Raw genomic sequence first — 9473 nt, 5'->3', positions numbered from 1 at the left:
CCTCCTCTCCTCTGGTGTCCTCCATTCAGGAGACTGTTTCCGCCATTGCCCGTTCTGGTCGTTCGGTGGTCTTGGTTTGGACGCCCGGTCATGTTGGCATCCCAGGGAACGAACGTGTAGACAGGCTGGCCAAAGGGGCGATCGACGCCCCGGCTTTGGAGGTCGGCCTTACGGCTCGCGACCAGCAGATGGTGTTGCGCCGTAAGCTGATTGGGATGTGGGCTGCTGAGTGGCGTGGCATGACAGCCCCTAATAAACTGCGGGCTGTCAAGGAGACGACCGGTGTGTGGCGCTCCTCCTTGCGGGTCTCTCGCAAGGAGTCTGTTGTCCTCTGCCGGCTGCGCATTGGGCACACTCGGCTTACGCACGGCCACTTATTGCGCCGTGAGGACGCGCCTCTATGTCGCTGCGGCTCCGTTTTATCCGTGGTTCATGTTTTATTGGAGTGTCCGTTTTTAGCTGCGCTCAGGCAGTCGTTCGCACTGCCTGACTCGCTCCCTGCCCTTTTAACAGATGACTCGGCTATGGCTGACTTAGTTTTACGTTTTATTCGGGCAGGGGGTTTTTATTCTTTAATCTGAGTGTTTCTGTTTTTATCTTATTGTTATGTGTTGATTCTGGCCTTTGGCCTCCGATTTTAAACTGATTTTTTAATGTGTTTCAAGTGGTTGGCTTTTCCTTTTTTATTTCTCTGGTCGGCCAACCACCGTCACACTCTGTGTGCTTTTAGTTCGTTTTGTCTGGTCTTTGTCTCAGTTTCTCTTGTTCAGTGTCGTCTGTGCTCTATTCTGTTACTCGTTTTTTATTCTCTGTGGGTGTTTTTTTAGTACTTGGACAAAGGGACCGATGACCGTAGCAGTCTGGTCCCTTTAATCCCCCAAACCAGCCAACCAACCAGGGCCTGGGGGGGAGTCTCCTTCCCCTTGGGGTTTTACCTGCTTCGTGCATTTATGTCTCGCCTGTTTTTGGAATGGGGGACTGATGACCTTAGCTGTTTAGTCCCCCTTAAACTTCCCAACAACCACCACCACCACCACCACCACCACCACCACCACCACCACCACCACAGAACCAGTCGCCGCGAACAGTACGCAGTCAAGGTGAAAGAGGGAGCAAAACAGTTTTCCGAGGATTGACGATAGCCCCCGTTGCCCTCTCAAATCGCTGCAAAACACCATTCAGCCTGTCAATGTCCTCTGGCTGATCAAGGAACACGCCGAGGTCGTCGGCATACGCTCTATAGATCAGCTGATCGTCACCAATGCGAATGCTCCGGCATTCCTGGGCGATACAGCGGAGGAGCGGATCCAACGCCAAAGCGAAGAGCGACATAGACAAGGGGCAGCCCTGACGAACTGAACGGCTAATAGGTATAACACGACTGGGAATTCCGTTGATTCCAACCCGTGACGTGGCATTCCTCAAAGTATTGTGCACCATCGTCGTCATTTTAGTGCCAAATCCAAAACCGACCAAGACCTGCCGCAGATAGGTGTGACTAATCCGATCGAAGGCGTTTTTGAAGTCGACCAGCAGTATCGCAGCCGTCCGGAGCCTGTGACTTTTAACATATCCGATACAATCCCGGTACGCCAGAACAGCATCGAAAATGTTACGGTCCCTGACAGCGCAAGTCTGATGTTCACTCACCACCTTCGGCATAACGTTCGTCAACCTGTGCGTGATACACCGCGCTATAAATTTATAGTCGGCGTTCAGTAAGGTTATGGGACGAACATTGTCGAGATTTGGAACGAGTGCAATGCGCCCTTTGGAAAATTCCGCAGGAATAGCAACGCCGTTATGGACCTCATTCATGATGGCAATTAAAACATCATTTAAAAGACTGATAAATTTTAAATAAAATTCAGCGGGAATCCCGTCCAGTCCAGGGGACCTGCCCCTAGGACTCCGTTTCACAGCTGTATCTAAGTCATCAAAAGTAAAAGGTTCATTTAAACTGGCTCTATCTTGTCGTGTTAACACACGTGGGACCCTCCGCAAAAAATCGCGCAGCGCCGCGGCGTCTACGTCCACCTGTCGAAAAAGCGTCGCAAAATGCGCATGAACTTCCCGCTCAATGGCCGCACCATCGGAAGTGGACGTGCCATCCCGCTGGATCCATTTACGGATAGCCAACCGCTCGCGCCGCCGGCGCTCCCTGCTCAGGTGGTAAAGAGAGAGCGGCTCCCCTTCCACGCCACCCACCGGTTGGCTCCGCGCGATAGTCCCAACGCCCTTACGACGAAGATCATCGAGGAGCTTGGCTTTGAATTGATTAAAAACAGGGAGCAACTCGGGTGACGTCGTGACTCGCTGAGCGAGATCCTTTAAACAGTCCTGGTAAAAACGTGCCGTCGACCGACGCCAATGCACCGCGTAGCGGCTAAAATCGATTAAAAAACGCCGAATAGCCGGCTTGGCGACCGCCACCCACCACCCGATAGTACTGCCGTCATCGCCTTTATCACGCAAGAGCTTGCGCCACAACGCAGTAAACTGAGACGTAAGACTGGCATCGTCCAAAAGGCTACAGTTAAATTTCCAAATAGTGCTGCGCCGAGTAGGGCGCGCACGCGGCAGGAGGAGCTGACACATGTAACCGCAATGGTCTGAAAAAATAACTGGCAACACGTCCACCTTCCGGACGTGGGCGACGAGCGGCGAATACACATAGATCCCGTCTAATCTACTGCGACCGGTGGCGTAAAAGTGGGTGAAATGCGTCTTGTCCGGATTCAGCACACGCCACGTGTCCCGGAGCCGAAAGCTGTCAACCAATGTACGCAATTCCTGGCACCAGTTAGGACGCGGCGCCTGATCACGACCATCAATCACAGCATTAAAATCACCACCGATCACTAAGTCAGTATGATTATGATGGAGAAGTTGACAAAGATCCTGACCATAAAATTTATTCCGCGCCGGCTTGTCACCGGCATGAGCGTACACATTAACAAAGGCAAGACCATTAACGGTACATGCTATAGCGCGGCCATTTGGCAATATTTCAATATTGCTAACATCAAATTCAGGACGGATTAAGATAGCAGTACCAGTCTGTTCGTCGGACATTATATTATCAACGACAGTAAAATCAGAAGTGTCAAGTAAAAACAACAGAGCCTGACGTGTAACTTCCTGTAAAAATGCCACGTGACAGTGGGAGTCATGAAGAAAAGGGAGCAAAGCCGACAACTTGTGCGGATTACTCAACTTGTTAACATTGATAGTTAAAACATTCCACGAACAACGCTCAGGCTCCATACACAATTAAAATATACAAGCACAAAAAACTCCTCATTTAAAAACAGACAGCAGACATGAACGGAATTTCAGCCACCAAAAGGGATAAAATGTTCTCTAAAAAGACGGGATGAATTCCCGTCAACTGGATTAGGGAACAACAGAGAATAACATTGATAGTTAAAATATGCTACGAACAACGCTCAGGCTCCATACACAATTAAAATACACAAGCACAAAAAGCTCCTTTTGTTAAAAACAGACAGCATACATGGACGGATTTTCAGCCACCAAAAATGGTAAAAAGTTCTCTAAAAGACGGGAGTAATGCCCGTCAACTGGATTAGGGGACAACAAAGAAATCACTAAGTCTCACCGCCTTCCACATCCGCCGCCCACTCAGTAGGGTACACGGGAGTGGGGGTGGACGCGGTCCCAGAATCTGTGCCACCGGAAGGATCAACGACGGGCATCTCCACGTCGGGAGAAGAAGCCGGCACACGCTCGGGGGCAGAAGGACAGACACGACGCTGGTGGGTGTCTTCCGCCTTCCGTTTTGTCGGCAATTGCGGCGGCGCCACAGCCAAAGCCGTGTCGGCCGGCATTACCGAATCGTCACCAGTGGGCTGCTGACTTAAAACGGTTCGTAAATGTCGAACAGCGACATCACGCTTCTGATCGGCAACGTTGAGATCGTCAGGTAGCGGATGGCGAGAAGCGGCACGCTGTTGTTGTTGTGATTGTTGTGATTGCTGTGTCTGACGCCCGGAGCCGGAAGCCTGAGACGGCCGCCGCTCGCGGTCTAGGTCCCGACGCGCGACACGCAGTTGTGAGTCTTGCCGACCAACCCGCGACTGCCGGGAAGCGGCGGGCGAACGGTCCACAGGACACGGACTGCGGTCCTGTCGTGTAAACCCCCTGTCAGAGGAAGGCGACCGACCGACACTACGAGCACGTTGCCTGCTAGAACTTCGAGACGGAAATTCGTCACGCCGCGGCTTCGGAGCCGCAAAAAATTCCTGAGATTCCACGGCAGCAGAGAGAACAGGAGCACTGGCAGCCACGTCAACCGAGTCAGTCAACGTACCAGAAAATTCCGGTACCGTCACAGGCTGCGAAACAGGTGCCGACACTAAATCAGTAGCCGACGTGGGCGCGGGGTCGGACACCGACGCAAGTGAAACATGTGGTAAAGACGAATTGTCGTCAGCCTGCACGGTAGCCGTAGCAGGCGCGGAAGCGTCAGACACAGAAACAAGGTCACAATCGGGAGTGGACACATCCATGGCAACCGCGGCGTCAGCTAGGTTAGCACCGGCCACGCGGCGCGCGGGTGCGGGTGGGGCTGTACCTAAGACCGTAGCGGCGACAGAGGCAAACCTGGCCCCGCGCAAACCGTCGTCAATTGGTAATTGAGCAGGCCGTTTACGTTTAGGACAGTCTTGCCGGTAATGACCAACGCCACTGCAAAATGAACTAGTTTGAGGCTGTCCACTACAAGTCACAAACGCACGGTGGCCGTTGACCAAAATAAAGGACGGAATGTGTTGTCTGACAACCATTTTCACACTCCGCACACCGTTTTCGACTTGAAACAAATATGCGGAGGACCACTTTTCCTTAATCACTGACAAAGCGGTACCGTATGGCCGCAAATAACGTGAAATGGTATCATTCAGTATTTCAAAGGACAAGTTAAAGATGCGAATTTGCCTAACGTCAAAGCAGGCGTGCGACACAGTCACATTACTAATTTTACCGTCAAGATGTCGAAATTTACGCACACCTTCATTGACAGACACAACAGTATCACACATCTCAGGAGATCTCAATTTTAAAAACACTGAATTATGGAACGTATCAAACTGTATGCCAAGAACGTCATCATGCCGTAACATCAAGTCCTCTAGTATCCAACGGTGTATCTCAAAGGCCGAAGGTTTATCAACTGAACGATCAAATTCACATTGGACGTTATTCTGTCTTTCCTCACTATCATCGTAAATCATTTCCATTACTTACAGTCAGGTAGAAATACAAGCCACGAGGCAGAGAAAGCAGACGAACGCCAAGGCGCCGCCGGCCCAGTCGCACGAGGTCAACACTGCACGCGAGGCACCGAGGTGTTGCCAGGCGGGCAGCCAGCCAAGTACTAACCGGGCCCGACGTTGCTTAACTTCGGTGATCGGACGAGAACCGGTGTATTCAACATGGTATGGCCGTTGGTGCCCATATAATGTAGGCGCACGGCAGAATTCGCATTCGGTTCTTATCCCAACACACAAAATCATAGTTTTCGGTCGAAATCAGCCGCATTTTTTAAAATTTTTTTTTATTGATAATTCGTCAGGTTAGCGCGAACGCAATTCTGTCTTCCAAAAATTATGCGCCGGAAGAAGGCACTTCATTTTTTTTTTGGTGAAATTTATACATTTATTTATTAACATTACATTGTTACAACATAACATCCTTACAACAAAACATGAACAGAATTGTAATTGTAAGCACCTCCTTCCGCAATCCGACGTGCCCGCTTGGCGCGTGTAACCTTCGACACTCGTGGAAGACGCATCTTGTCCCTGGTGTCCAGCGGATGACTGACGTGCGGCCGACCGGCGGATGGCCTGTGCGGGATGTGGCAGTGTCGTGCTGTAGGGCGCCACTGCTGGCGATGTGAGCTTCCTCGCCTCGCCTCACACGAGATGTTTGCGTAATTTGCAGTGCATTCGCACCATTCCTATCCCTGTCCCCGTCCCCGTCCCGTCCCCGTCCCGTCCCGACTTGTCCCGACTTGTCCCGACTTGTCCCGACTTGTCCCGACTTGTCCCGACTTGTCCCGACTTGTCCCGACTTGTCCCGACTTGTCCCGACTTGTCCCGACTTGTCCCGACTTGTCCCGACTTGTCCCGACTTGTCCCGACTTTGCTCGACTGCCGCTCGGGTCGTGGCCGATATAACAGCGCAAGCACGAGAAACGTCTGCAGGAGGAGACGAGACGAGTAAAGAATAAATTTATGATTACATATCGAACTAGGAATTGTACACCGCTACAGAGCAACGGGCGCTGACGTATTTCAGAACATATCTGCCGATTCGTACTGTTTTGTCGTTTTCAAAGACTTCCTGGCGAACTTGGTTAGCACATTCTCCCTCAAAATGAGATAATTACTGCAATTTGGCACCTTATGGTCATTACAGTAGTTAAAAACGCTTAAGGAAGTATCTTTGTCACAACAGAAATGTGGTATGGAAACAGGGCTGTCGGGGGTGGCGGCAAGAAAAGAAAAAAAATGTGAAGGGGAGCCAACAGCACTTTTTTTAAAAAACTAAACATACTTTCTGTGAAGATCAGGCCAGGGTGGCGGTGGAGGCAAAGCGGGCAGGGGTCGCAATCCGAGGCCCGGCCACAGTGTCTCCCTCGCCCTCCCAACCCGAGAACGTGGAATAACGGAAGTAATGGTGTGTTTGTTGAGCTCCTTTATTATTGTGTGACATGGCATTTTTTTTTTTTTTTACGTCGATCCTTTAGGAAAATCAAGGTCCATGCGACCAGCCGAAACATGTCCAAAACCAAGTGGAAAAAAAGGATAAGGTCCTTGGAAGGTGTGATAGTAACATGACGAAGGAAGAATAAAAACGCGGAACACAAATTAAAACCATTCTAGGAGGACAATGACGACAATTCGACAGCGGAGGCTCACCGCCGCCAGAGAAAACCAAAGAAAGTGACTCTCAAAAATAAAGACATAAACAACGACCACACTAAACATGCCAAATACGTCTGGTGCACGGGAATGGTAAGATCTACGCAATTCCAGCAGCAGCAAACATATTTCGTCTTCTCGATAAGTTTGGTTTCCGTGCCCAAGAGGCAAGCATTTCAGCACAAAATATCTTTAAGCACCGTCTCACATTATCAGGGACAATCAATGACAGTCCTGTAATTAGTCGCAAAAAAAGTAAAAGTCACAATTAGATAACAAGCGTCAAATCCAGGAGAGAAAGACCAAAAGGGACAATCCGAAGAACAAACGCCCAAAATGGCGGAAGAAAAGTCGAGCCGGTGATACAAAGTTACATTCATACATCAAGAAAATAGAACAATGTACCAATCCGTACATCCCACCAAAAGGAACAGTGGAATGGGAAGTACATAATCACTGCAGAAGAGAAATACTGTATGTAAATTGGTAAAGGCGGTCTGTAGAGGGACATCTAAAAATCGGGCATAATTGGAAACACACTGCGGGTTCTGTTTCTCCCGTCCATAATAGTCCCAAAGATACGTCAAAAACTGTAAGCGATCCGTGAGTCGGAGAGAGAAAATCGCATGTGCGGCGATCCACACGGTAGCGTCAACGCCAACATCTCATGGGTGGCATCCCACACCTCTTTAAACTGGGGGCACACAAAACGGTGCTCGATCGTGTCCTCAGCCGCGCACCGCCCACAGAGGCCACTCGGGAGGAGATTGATTGCATGGAGTTTCGCATTCGTGGCAACGGTGCGATTCACAACTTTATACCAGGTGTCGCGAACATCTGATGTCAACAATTTACTGGAAACGTTGGACCACACCGTCCGCCAATCGTATGGCGGCAGCCTCAACTCCCATTTGTCAGTCAGCGGAGTTCCGCGGAGGGCCTCTGCGATCGCGCTGACGCTACCCCTACGCCGGTCGTCACCTATCAGATAGCTAGTGTGGAGGAAATACTGGCGAACGAAATTCAATTTGTACGGGATAGTCTGGAACAGAGACAGGCGCGCGGAGAGAAGCAGGGCGGTAAAGGTCGAAGAGTGCCGACGTGGGGCACAGCCCGGCATTGGCTATTACACAGTTGGTTCGGTGGAGCAAAAGTGCAGCACGCTTGGAAGGAAAATCAACCATACCGAGGCCGGCCCTGTCCGGCGGGAGCGTACAAATATTGTAGGCGACTTTAAAGATTTCGCCTCGCCAGACTAGCCAAGAAACAGCATGCTTGATGGCCCGTTCGATCTCCTTCGGCACCGGCAAAACTTGAGCCAGGTACCAGGCCTTGGCCAACATCTGGGTATTAACAACTGAAACCCTCTCCAGCATTGTTAAATTCCGTCTGGCGGCAGCCTGAGTTGCAGCCCGAACAGAATATAACACCGCGCGCCAATTTAACACCGCCATCTGTTGTACATTGGCAGTCAACTGAATCCCGAGAATCTTATGGCGCAACTTTATGGTGTACCAATCACGACGGACAGCCCTCATGGTCGCAGTAAGCGGCAGTAAGACGGACTTACGGGGGTTCACAACCGCACCCAATGCTGTTTCAAATTGGTGAAGAATGAGTCGTAACGTGTCAATATCGTCGGGACGTTGGATAAAAACTCCCAAGTCATCCGCATACGCACGACAAACAAGCGAACCCGTACCAATCGGGACACCGTGGCAAACATTCGTTGTTTTACGGAGCAGAGGATCCAAAGCTAAAACGAACAAGCCCATGGAAAGCGGGCACCCTTGGCGGACGGATCTGTTCATCCTGAGGATATCACCGGCCTGGCCATGAAAAAGGATTCTGGAAGTAGCCGATTTCAGAAGGTTGGATATCACTTGCGTGAATTTTAACCCAAACCCCAATTTAGACATGACCCGCCGCAAGTACTCGTGACTGATTGGATCAAACGCGTTGTGAAAATCAATGGAGAGTATCGCAGCCCGGCCGCCATGGCGTGACGTGGCATAAGCAATACACTCACGATACGCGAAGACAGCATCAGAAATAGTCCGTCCAGGTACGGCACACGATTGATAAGGACTAATGACGGACTTCAACGCCGGCCGCAAACGGTGTGAAAAGCAGCGTGCTATGATTTTATAGTCGGCGTTTAAGAGAGTAATCGGCCGTAAAGTCACTGCACTTGGGGTGCCAGATGTTTTCGGGATGAGGACGATGAGACCCTCTAAAAATTCTTCCGGCACATCGAGACCATTATGTATTTCATTAACCATGGCAACGAAAGTGTCAGTTAAAAGATCGGAAAACTTCACATAAAATTCCACAGAGATTCCGTCATTGCCAGGGGCTTTCCCTTCGGGCTAGCCTTAACGGCGGCAGAAACATCAGCAGATGTAAAACGCTCATTTAAAAGAAGCCTATCCTGACGCATTAAAATGGAAGGAATGTCGTGTAAAAACGTCTGCAAGGAGGCGTCATTCAAAGGTCGAAATTGAAAGAGGTTAGAATAGTGAT

General features: G+C 50.3%; 1 pseudogene; it reads right to left on the bottom strand.

The window, feature by feature from the left end:
• Window positions 1-5353: 5353 nt before the first annotated feature.
• On the bottom strand, window positions 5354-5473 carry LOC126476149 (5S ribosomal RNA; annotated as a pseudogene).
• Window positions 5474-9473: the final 4000 nt, after the last annotated feature.

Source organism: Schistocerca serialis, chromosome 4 (genome assembly GCF_023864345.2).
Source record: "Schistocerca serialis cubense isolate TAMUIC-IGC-003099 chromosome 4, iqSchSeri2.2, whole genome shotgun sequence".
Classification (NCBI taxonomy): domain Eukaryota; kingdom Metazoa; phylum Arthropoda; class Insecta; order Orthoptera; family Acrididae; genus Schistocerca; species Schistocerca serialis.
The sequence above is the reverse complement of the archived record's forward strand: the minus strand, read 5'-3'. Positions and strand labels throughout refer to the sequence as shown.